Consider the following 8928-nt stretch of genomic DNA (forward strand, 5'->3'; position numbering starts at 1 on the left):
ACAAAATTTCAGAGTAGTAGAAAAAACTGGTGACATTCTCATGGGAGGTTTCAGGGTCCTAGCACTTACCTTAGTTATGAAGTGGCCAAGGAGTGTGTGTCAGTGTTCTGTGTTTCACTATATAATTATCCTTCCAGAGGCCTGCAGCCTCCCTGACTTCCTGCACTTCAGTTAAAGCCCAGGGGAAGATGGCTTGAAGTAACTCCTCCTCCACAGGGCTTTTTCAGCCCACAAAGTATGGACAATCAGGGAGCTTGTAGCACAATGGAGAGACATATAATAGGAAGAAAAACACATACACACCTCAACCATCTCACAAGGTGAGCTGAAAAACAGCACCAAAAGAAGAAAATTCTAAAGCACCCTGAGAATGAGGTTTTTAAAAAAGAAAAGAAAGCCTCTTTCACAGGGAAAGAAAACTTTGGGGGAAACGGTGGACAGACTTTTGGCACAGCGTTAAAAACATTATAGATTCTGTTAGAGCTGCTATAAGAAAGAACACAATACATACAGATACAGTACAATACAAGGGGACATCAGCAACCCATAAACATCCCCCACAAGGACAGTTTCCAGATCAGCATGTGTGTGTGCTGTGCAATTAGTTTCCAGAAGCTCAAACAATTCAGTGGTTATTTAAGCTGCTACCCTGGAGGCAAGCACCAAGAAGCTCAAGAGAGACTGGTCAGGAAGAAATAGCAGCTGGACTGCAACATTTCCCCACTCGCTCCATCTAAAGCAGAAATGCAGGCAGCACTTTGCACAACCAAGACACGGGGAATCCCCCTCACCCTGCCACCACAGACCCATTTTGTACCATACCCTAGACCAGCCAGGGAATGGCCCCAAAATGTTTCAGGATCAGGCCACCCAGAGGTCTCCAGACCAAGTTGGGCAGAAGGTAGACTGGGATCTACTGGCAGTTCTCTGGGTGATTTGCAGTAGATCAACTTGGCTTTCTGACTGCCAGTTGTTTAACAACTGCAACAACTGATGTGCTCCCCTGTCCCTGCCAGCCCCCCAAAAATTAGGCTGCTGAAATGAAAATGCCTGGAGGGAAGCAAAAACTGTGCTTTCATGTGAAAGAACCGTGAGCTCAGTAACAGTTGTTGTTATTGTTATTAGTCCAGCATTTTGTTCACACAGTGGCCAGCCAGCTGCTGGTGGGAAGCCTACAAGCATGAAGTGAGTACAACAGTGAGTACAACGGCACCATCCTGCTCATGTTCCCCAGCAACGGGTCTACAGAGGCTTGCTGTACTGCCTCTGATACCGGAGGTAGCATATAGCCATCAGAGCCAGTAGCCATTGGTAGCTTGATCCTCCATGAATTTGTCTAATCCCCTTTTAAAGCTATCCAAGTTGGCAGCCATCACAACATCCGGTGGTAGCAAATTCCATAGGTTAACTACGCACTGTATGAAGTAGCACTTCCTTTCATCTGTCCTGGATTTCCCACCATTCAGCTTCGTGGGATGACCCTGGGTTCTAGTATTATGAGAGAGGGAGAAAAAAAGGCTTCCTTTTCACGTTTTCCACACCATGCATAATTTTGAACACTGCTATCGTGACTTCCCTTATATGTCTTCCAGATAGCTGAAACTGATGCAAATAGTCAACACACTTGTGTTTTGTGGCACGTTGAAGACTGACGGATTTATTGTGGCGTAAGCTTACATAGAAGATGACCTATTTCTCAGTCCACAGTAAGCAGACTGAGAAGGTAGCATGTATATACACATATGTTTGAGGTACTCAGGAAGATACATCAAGTTAACAAGGCAAAAACTGAAAAATAGCAGAAATGCACATAATATATCCAGTTAGCTAGAACATTTAACATGAATCCAGCTCATAACCATTTGCTGTAGCATCATACATGATACGGAGCAATTATGCCTTAGCGCACAACTAATTATAAACCAGCCTGGAAACAGAACACTGAGCTAGATGAAATGTTGGTCTGATCCAGTGAGGCTATGTTTAACCCAAGGATTTGTGCCCATGCAAACGTGTCTAAGATTCTTAGTGTGTTTCTTTTGAGGTTGGACTCGATGGCCTTGTAGGCCCCTTCCAACCCTACTATTCTATGATTTCTAAACATCATTGCATTTTTTAAAATGTGCTCTTCACCCTTTATTTTCAAAACAGCTTGAAGGAGTGCCTCCTCCCACAAGTACCTACTCAGTCCTTGAGATCATCTTCTGAAGCTCTTTTCTGGGTGACCCTGCCAATGAGCTGCAGTGGCTGGCTAATGGGTAGAAGGCCTTTTCAGCGGTGGCACCCCAGTTGAGGGATGCCCTCCCAAGAGGCTCTCCTGGTACTTACCTTTCTGTCTTTTCAGCATGTGAAGATTTTGCAGGCTTTAAAAAAAAAAAACTTTAAAAAATCTTTTTGTAATCTAGGTGGAGGGGAGGGGATATTTTCTGAAGTGTTTAAGACCTGTTAAAACATCTCTTGTGCTATGAGAGCCCCGCTGTACTGATTTTATTCTTCTCTGCTGAGTTTTTCTGCTGTATTTTACATTTTGATTTGATTTTATGGTTTTGATTCATATTTTAATATTTTACTATTGTAAAACATCTAGATAACTTTATTATGAGGCAGCATAAATAAATGTTTTAAAAATAAAATAAAGTAAAATAAACTGCCAAGGACTATAGAAGATTCTATAGATAACTGGAAGGGCTGCTTCTGTGTGCTGACATCTTTACCATCAGCCATCCCCTACATTCAGCTGCCATACCCACTCCCACTGGAGGGAAGATGCTGGAAGTTCTTGTATTGCCAGGGATCCCAAGAGATTGCCATAAAACCAATCCCTGGTAGCTCCAGGTAGGGCTAGAAAAGGATCCTGCCTGAAACCCTGGAAAGCCACTGCCAGTAAGTGTCGACAACACTGGGATAGATGGACCAACGGTCTGACGCAGTAGAAGGCCGCTTCCCATGTTCCAAAGCAAAAGAATTTAAATTAATAGGCCCATATCCTAGTCATAGAGAAATATCAGGGAGGAGCCATGACTCAGTGGCAGAACACCTGCTTGGCATGCAGAAGGTCCCAGGTTCGATTCCTGGTAGCGCCAGGTAGGGCTAGAAAAGAATCCTGCCTGAAACCCTGGAAAGTCGCTGCCAGTCAGTAGCAACAATACTTAGCTAGATGGACAACAGTCTGTCTCAGTATAAGGCAGAGTTCTGTGTTCCTAGACTCTGTTCAGTGATTTAAGTCCCAAATTGTTCTTTTATTGTTCTTACCTTTCATGCAGGTAAGCATATAGTTTTAACAACATAATCCTATGACCCCTGTGAGGGCATCTGACCACAGACAGGGAGATCCAGAGAAGATCCAACAGAAGAGGAGATTCAGCCCCTAAAAAGGAAAATCCACATCACTCACTTCCCTAACATCAGCGCTCCGATATCGGAAGATGTGAACAGGGGGTGGATCACAGGAGGCCTTGATTCTGCAGGGTCCAAACCCTCTCAGTCCCTAAACATGCCCCCAACATGGGGTGAAACTTATGCCAGCCCTGGGGCTGGTATAAATAATTTCCCTCCCATTGCTAGCAAGGGGGGCGGGTGGAATAGTTGAGGGCTGGGGGGAAAACAACAGATGGAAAGAGAATGCCATTCCTCCGTCACTTCTGCCCTGCCAGCAGAAGCCTATCCAACGCTCCGACCTCAGAGCATTCGAACTCTACATGTAGCACAATAAACTCAGTTATTATGCTGAGGACTAGTAGATTGCCCTGCCTGTCTACTGGTCCTCAGTATAATAAGTGGGAGCATGATCCAGCAGGAAGTTCTCCTGCACACGTTCCACTGGATAGTGATTGTATGCTGCTCCCATTCCTTTTGATGATGCCTGTGCAGGAGATCTCCCTGCTGGATTGCACCATTTGGTCACCCACCTTCTACAGGTTAATTTTTTTACACACATGCATACACACACACACACACACACACACACAGAAGAACAAAACTGACCTAAGTTATGTTATTTTAGCCATATTCACTCCACACATGCTGCTGTGGGGACACAGCAGCACACAGAACTTACTGTTTCAAAGCAGAGATTTCCTTCTTTTTCTTTCTTTTTTTAAAGATAACCCTTTATGTGGAGTATTAATTAATTTGTCATGGGGTACTTGCTTGTGCTGTACAATATATAGCTACACAGACATTCAATAACATGGCACAAAATACTCTGACGCATTTGCCCAGCATCCACCATGTATGAAATTGGCTTTTTTAACAAACACACACACACAAACTTTAGATTAAGTAGCATATGGAGAATGTACATTATTAACTTGCTCGGGGGCTGGCATGGCATTTAACTGTTAAAAAATATAACATGCATGCATATATAGTTTCTATTAAAATGGGAAACCAAGACGACGTCTCTCGGTGCATGCAAAGCAAGCTAGTCTTTGTAAGCTGAACTGCAACAGGATGACGTGGTCCTCTCTCATACCACCCACCTCCTGGACTGCCACCTGCCAAAATAGATTGCTTTCCCTTACATCTCTCCCATTCTTGTGCAGAAGGAGCAGCAGGAGCATTAGCAGGCTGGAGTGACATCAAGCATCCTCGGTGGGTGAATATATCCTGTTGCTCATAGTTACAGATCTGCAGTCTGTGGATGAAGTCTCTCTGAAATAGTACACACAATTAGGATTCATAGATATATGGGCTGGATCCAGATTTAGTCATCCTCAGTATAGACCCACCAAAATCAATGAAACCGAAGTTCTAATCATGACTAACCTAAGTCCCATTGATTTCAGTGGGTCTGCTCCAAGTATGAATAAATCTGGACCCAAACCACATATATGGGTGGCGGGGTGCTATTAATCCAGAGTCACCTAAAAGAAAATGAAACCGTTTGCAGAATAAGCAAAGGATGTTGTTGACTTCTTCTGTTTCCACCTGTTCCATGCAGTGAGCCACAAAGTGTGGTATTAACCACTGGTTTAAATACTGGTGTGTTTTTAAAAGGGAATGGGCAAATTCGTGGAGGATAACTCTGGCAATGACTATTAGCCATGATCCCTAAATTGGCCACTTACAATAAGAAAAATAGACCAAAACAGAATGCCAAAATAGAAAGCAAAAATTGGTGTAGATTAGTATAATATTTGCATGTCCTTGTTTAAATGCATAAATGCAAATTTAGAAAGAATTACTATAATTTAAGTAGAAGTACAGTACATCTCACCATAGTTGGGAAGACTATGACCGGGTGACCTGTGTGCCTTGCTCAGTCTGCTGTCCAGGTGCTGTTGATGGGCAACTTCAAGCCCCCGGCTGCTTTCTCTTCCTATGGGTCCTTATCTTTAAACTAGACTTGGACAGCCCTTCAAATACAGGATGCCTTCCAAATTGGGGACACCCTTCTGGTAGCCCTTCAAACAAAGGACTGTCCTCTGTAAAAGGCTGCCTTGAGTGTCAATGTCTTGGTGGAAAGGCAGCGTACGAGTCAAATAAATAATTAAAAAATAAAGCGGGTACATGGCCACCCTAGGCCCCACCGGCTTTTGGATCTGAATGGATTTTCCTGCCCATATGAACTATAGTATTGTCAGCACCCTGGCTGATCTCTGAAATTCAAAGATGACCCAAGTTATTGACACAATGGCACCTAGACACCTTCTCCAAGCTTGCAAAGCCAAGTCAATTCCTTCATTTTCTGAGGAACTGAAGACAATGAAACAGGCAGGATAAGACGCAGACACAAATGGTGAAAAACTAAGGATGAGTCTCACTGAACACAGGTAAGGAGGTATATTTGAGCCTACTCTGTGGTGGTGGCAGGAGCAAAGGCGGCAAAGAAATCTCACCTCTCAGCCACCTTTGACTCTCAGTGCCATCCAGCAGAACTGGCTTGTAGAAGGCCTAATACAAACTAGCCAGCAAAATACAATGGACCTCCTGGAAGCCCACAGCACTCAAATTGCTATCCACATAGTAATTTGAGCCAGCGTGGTATAGTGGCGAGAGTGTTGGACTGGGAGCCAGGAGATCCAGGTTCTAGTTCCCACTCAGCCATGGAAGCTCACTGGGTGACTTTGGGCCAGTCACAGACTCTCAGCCCAGCCCACCTCACAGGGTTGTTGTTGTGAGAATAAAATGGAGAGGATGAGGATAATGTACGCCGCCTTGTGTTCCTTAAGGAGGAAAAGGGGTGGGATATAAATGTAATAAACAAACAAACATTGAGATAAAATTGCTCTCATCCCCTTGGATGCTATGGTTGCATTAATGCAGGTTCCGAGAGGGAAGGTGAGGCTATGGCAGCTCTGAAGGGGGGCCTGGTAAAGCCCCTGCTTTAAAAATCATCACTTCACCCAGCGGCTTTTAATAACTGATGCCCTTTTTCAAATCTTCTTTATTTGTGTAAGATTCTTGACCACGGAGTTCTGGCTTGTTGACCACCCCAAGCAGTGGTGCACTGCAGGGATTCAGGAAGGCAAGGGAGTATGTTACACAAGACTCAAGTCAAGACATCTCTTACATTATATCTCTCTACGTAAGTTAGCTCTGGGGTCTCCAATGCGGTGCCCGTGGGCACCAATATGCCTGCAAACACCTCTGTTGGCACCCACCAGATTCCCTGCTCCTCCCGATCTTTATTTTATTTCTTAAGATTTTTTAAAACTATGTTTCTCTTTAACTGGGAACTGGCATACTGCAAAGTGAAGGGCTGCCCTCCAGCACCATGTTTATTTCGGTTCAAATGAGTGGCTTCATGTTTTAGAGCTCAGACCCCATCGCTGCCTCGTCATTAGGCTCTTGGGCAACTTACTTTTGTTTTAGTCTCACTGGTTTGCCTACTGGAAACGAGTATTTCTGTGACCAGCCATGCCCACCATGGCAGCCATTTTATGAATGGGCAAGCAACCCCCATGGCAGCCATTTTGTGAGAGCATCCATGACACACCCTCAAAATTCCAAATGTGCCCACCAACCTAAAAAGGTTGGGTACACCTGTCTAAGCTATACAAATAAAGGATTACACACGTCTGTGGGTTTTTTTTTTCTCTTATTGGCAAATTAATTCATTTATTTCCCACTCTGTGACCTGATGTCAGAGGAGACTTCAGCAGCTTTCCCAAATGCACGTATTTCTATCCCCTTGGGGCTCCCAGTCTACGTCTCTCGCTGGTGACATTCTGCCCAATTGCCAAATAAAGATCTCGTCCTCGTTCCTCTTTGCTTATAGCAACAACTTCCTCAAACTTCAAAGGGCCCGAAACATACACAATACACACTGATTTTCAAGGTTAAAGTGACATGCTAAAAAAGAGGAGGAGGAGGAGGAGGCCACCTTGAGTCTGACTCAGCGGCTGTTTCATGTACACTGCTATGCCCAAACTGTAACAGTGGCAACTGAAAGGGTCAGAGTAGTAATACCAGTTGCCACAGTAGCCATGTGACTAGGCTGCTGTTGTGTTTTAGCTCACATGCGCAAATGTCAGGTTTTCGCTGCACCTATGTTCTAAGAAAGGAAGACAGATGCACATAATGTCAGGGTGGACACTGAGCCCTTAGAATCCCAGAGTAGTTCTGATTCTGAGGAAGAGCAGTCGCTCCTGGGAGGGGAGCGCGCTTCTCTTTCCCAGGGCCAACTGCTGACGGAGATTCCTCCCACCAGCATTCCTAGCTTAGATAGCAGTCCCGGGAGTGACAGAGCGCGGGAAGCAGACTTGTTGGACGCGCGACGCCGACGCAGAGAGCGGCGCCAGATGGAGGGCGCGGAAAGGAGGCGTAGTGCCCGGTTGGCGCGCAAACAACAGCTGCGGCCAGAGAAGCCAAGGGAAAAGGGGAGGGACTCTCCCTAGTCCTTAAGTTCAGGGGTCTGCCAGTAATTCCCTTTCAAACAGGGACCAACTGTTCCAACTTAGGGCATCAGTACTGTGCTGCTCAGATCTAGTTGCAAACGGTATAGTTGTTAAGTTGTAAAAGAGGAATAAAGCTTTGAAAGGAATCCCTTTGTCTGTGTCTAGACTTGGCTCCTGGTTTAGACAGAGAGAGACCTCCAAGGAGCCCTTGACACATAAATAGAAATAGAATGAGGAAAATTGTTGCAGTGCTCCTTTTCAGGGTTCCAGCCAGCCATACCCTCTTGCAGCATACCCCATTCCATTTCCTCTTTCCCCCCTCGCTCCTCCTGTTTTCCATTTCCCCCTGACTCAGCACTCCATGGCTTCAAAGCATTCTCACTCCTCACCATGCTGATTTGGAGTGCCCCTCCACTTTGAACTTTTTCTGAAGTTGTTTTTAAATATATATTCAGCAAATCTTGGGCCTCCTCCAAGTCTGATGATACGTCCCTCTGGTGTGTGGATGATGCCGTTTTGGTGACACAAGAATCGGCACTCCAGAAATGGAGTTCACGATTAGGAGATAGGATAGGTGGCGGTATTCCTCCCTGTCCCACTTCTGGTGGGACAGACCATTGTGGAACGCTCCTTCAAGTCAAAACAAACAACACACGCATCTGTGCAACGCTGCCCATCTGCAAGTGGGCCCACCGCTCCTTCCACTCCTTGAGCAGCCAGCCCCGCCAATCCCGTCGCAAAAGTGGCACCCACAGCTTGCCCAACAGAGATATAGTACTTCCGGGGTCAAGCCCTGAAATGAGCGGAAATACTAGTTTCTGGAATGGGGCAGGTCAGTGGAGCTCCTTTATGTGTTTCCACTTGTTTCAGAGCTTTTCCCTAGAAGTACTGAATCTCCATTGTGCAAGTGGTGGACACTGCTTGCCCAGTGGAATTGGTGGGGCCAGCTGCTTGCGGGCAGTCACCATTGGATACTGACGTATATTTCCTCCTGATGTCCTAGTTTACTCTATGCAGAGAGCTTTTCACATATAGGAGCATCAGGGAAAAATGTAATCCCTGCCTGCAGTTTGAAGTAGTACTGGCC

This window comes from Heloderma suspectum, chromosome 1 (assembly GCF_057233095.1).
Source record: "Heloderma suspectum isolate Gila_16-S chromosome 1, 16-S_ref, whole genome shotgun sequence".
Taxonomy (NCBI): Eukaryota; Metazoa; Chordata; class Lepidosauria; order Squamata; family Helodermatidae; genus Heloderma; species Heloderma suspectum.